Consider the following 3,254-nt stretch of genomic DNA (forward strand, 5'->3'; position numbering starts at 1 on the left):
TCTGAAAAGAACAGTGGAAAATTAATTTCAATCACTTTTTTATTTTATAAAAGCCAGTGCAAATAAAAAATTCCATTTATAGATTACTACCTTATACTGTTAGATTGCCAGGGCTGGGTTGTCTCTTATAGAAATGTCCTAAAACTCAAATTGTGTTAGTGGTATGCAGTTTACAAATCCTTACACTGGACTGAAACTGCTAGCTGCTTACTTTTTCAGATGACAAAGTAAGGCAGATTCTTTTGATATCCAGTTGTCACTTGACCTTTTGGAAGGTAACAACATTGTTACCACAGAATTTGTAGAATGACCTAGTGTAAAATGGCACAGAAAAATGGTTACTGTACGTACAGAGCATTGCAGAATAAATTGTGAATGCATTTAAGATTTTCCTGAGAACTACAGTACACTTGGAAAGATTGAGGTATCATCTGTATATACTGGTTCACAGCTCTTCATGGCATCACTAGTTAGTGTCACAGAGTATCTGTCAAGGTATTACATAATTGTAAAAGAAGGAAAAATTCCCAAATCAATTACAAAGGATAAATGCCAACCAGAAGCTAACCCATAATATCCTTTACAAAATCCAGGTACTCAAATGTTACATAAAGACTGATAGTCTTACACTTCCTCCGTCTTACACTCCCTCGGGAACACGATAGTAAAGGTCCTTGTGCACTTTCACTTGCTGAGGCATACCTTATTTCCCAGAAGGCATGGTAGATATCTGGTATGGAGGTATTCAGCATAAGAAGATGAGAATCTGCCCTGTTTTATTCATCGAACATAAAGAACTACAGATACCATCAAACATAATTTTACCTTTGACTCATGGCTTACCAGTTTTTTTGAAGCGTCTTAACTATCTTGACTCATATACCTAGATATACCTGAAACAATGTGTTTTCCATTCTTGTTAGAACATTTTAGTCACCCTTGAAAGTTTGCTATTTTATCTGCCACGATGAGAAGTACAGCTATGTAACTTCCAACAGTGAATATCAAGTATTGATTTACTACAGTAAAGCTACATAGTTCTTTCATTCAATGTTAGCTTTTTAGTAGTGACTATAATCCAGAAATAGAGGATCATGAGCTAAAATCATTTTCTTATTCTAAATTACCATGTGCCCAGGATAAGAGGATGGTATAAATCAGAAGAATGTTAATGAAGAACAGGACTAATCTGGGATTTTAGACAACAAGTGTCCAATGCTGTGAAATCCCCACAGAAATAAACAGAGGTGAAATCAGTTGAAATCCCTTTCCTTTTGTGAGGCAGAATTTGGAAGAAAAATTTGAAACTCTGTAAAACACTCGGTGAGAGTACATCTGGGTTAAGAGGTTGGGCTGAGCGGTGATCATCTGGCTGGAAGACTTCCTCTTCCCAGAACTATATATCCAGTTTGGAATTATAAGCAAAACAAGGGTTTCTTAGTCTTTTTTTCTCTTGATGACCTGCAGACTAAGAGAGAAAGGACACAAAACATATGAAACTCCAAATTTCAATTTAGTGACAAAGCACATGCTCAGAAAGCTGGCTCCCTTTCTTTCTTGTTGAATGAACTGGAGGCTATGAAGGGTCTACTTATACAGGTTTTGCACAGACAAGAGTAGAAGTGTCTCTTGGGTTTATATTTGATACCACAGCTGTTAAAGCTAGATTCCATCACAACTGCTTTCTGTCACCATTTAAGATGGCCTTCAGATATCTAACTCCAACTCTTTATCAAGTCTGTTGAATCATACAAGTCATTCACACAATCTTTCTCCTGTCCCACTATGGGAGCAAGAGCAGCTGTGTCTCAAGTGCTTTCAACAGATACTTAATCTTAAACCTCCAATAACAGAGAATTCAGTTTGCCTAATGTATCATTGACATATTTTATCACTGCTTGTTAATCTCTAGCATATAAATGAATCTACTAGACTCTATCACTTAAAAAAACACCTTTTGTATGAGAAGGCAAAGTGTCAGGATCATTAGTTGACTCAGTATCAGTAAAAAAAATTCTTTATGGTAATAATCATGATCATTATTAGCAATGAAAGTCCTAATGATCATCCAACATGACACAGTTATTTTACTATTGGGAAGATCTTGGTCATGTCACAGTTATGATTTTGGAAGAAAAAGTTTCCTAGTGCTTCAAAACATAGCCAATTTCTTTTGTGAACAGAAACCTCTGAGTTGTTATGCAGCCTATCAACACCTTGGCCCTGTAGATTTTTATTTAATGTAAGAAATTGGTGAAGACCTTCCCAAGTAAAACATAATTTTGACACAGACCGGATAGACTTGTCTGACTAAAGGGAAAAAATTGGCAAGACAAGTGTTTGAACAAAAGTAAATGCAAATACAATTAGAATGTAGAAAAAGGACAGAATACTAGGAAAAAAAACATGCCATCATTCTGATGGTAAACTCTAAAAAGAGCTATTATTGCAGAAAAGAGAACTTTAAAAGATTAACATTTTCAGGATGCATGCTTATCTCATACAAGCATTATACATTCCTGTTTTTTTAAATCCATTTATCAGAGAAAGTGAGATCTAAATTTCAGACCAAGGACAGGAATACAGCAGTGTGGCTTTAGGAGTATCTATTTCCTTATATAGAAAAATTTTGTTGAAATAATTTGGATGGTTATACAACATCCAAAAAGTGAACGTTTACACAACACAGTATAGTAAGATGCCCACTGAGTTCTAATAAAAATAAATTTTAAGATCATATTTGTGACATTCTTGGCTTTTAGACACATGACATTGCATTGCAAAATTTTCAAGGCACAACCATTATTTACATTCAATGATAGAACATGTTTAATAAGGGGAAGGTATACTTGGGAATCCAAATATCCTTTAACTGTCTGCATCCCTCAAGGTTACAGCTGTATATTCAGCTATTTTTGCAAGAGTTGTGTCTTTTAAAAAGCCAACAAGTAACACTGATTTTTTTTCTTAGAAACTTCATGTCAAAAAAAGGCATGACAAGGCCTTTTTTCATTAAAAAACCATGAAAAGCAGAAGCAAAAAAAGCCAAAAAAAAGGTTATCTTGTAATGTTTTGTGAAACTTCTGGAAAAAAGTAGAATTGAGGGTATTTCAGGTACAGATTTCTGAAATCTATGAAGTACAAAGTTATAGTGCACACTGATGTAACCTTAACTCTGCCGCCATGCAGCAAGTCCTGAAAGCAACTTTAACACCACTCCCATCCTTTTGTGTTCTACCCATCCTAATGTCCAA

Source organism: Gymnogyps californianus, chromosome Z (genome assembly GCF_018139145.2).
Source record: "Gymnogyps californianus isolate 813 chromosome Z, ASM1813914v2, whole genome shotgun sequence".
In the NCBI taxonomy this organism is placed as follows: Eukaryota; Metazoa; Chordata; class Aves; order Accipitriformes; family Cathartidae; genus Gymnogyps; species Gymnogyps californianus.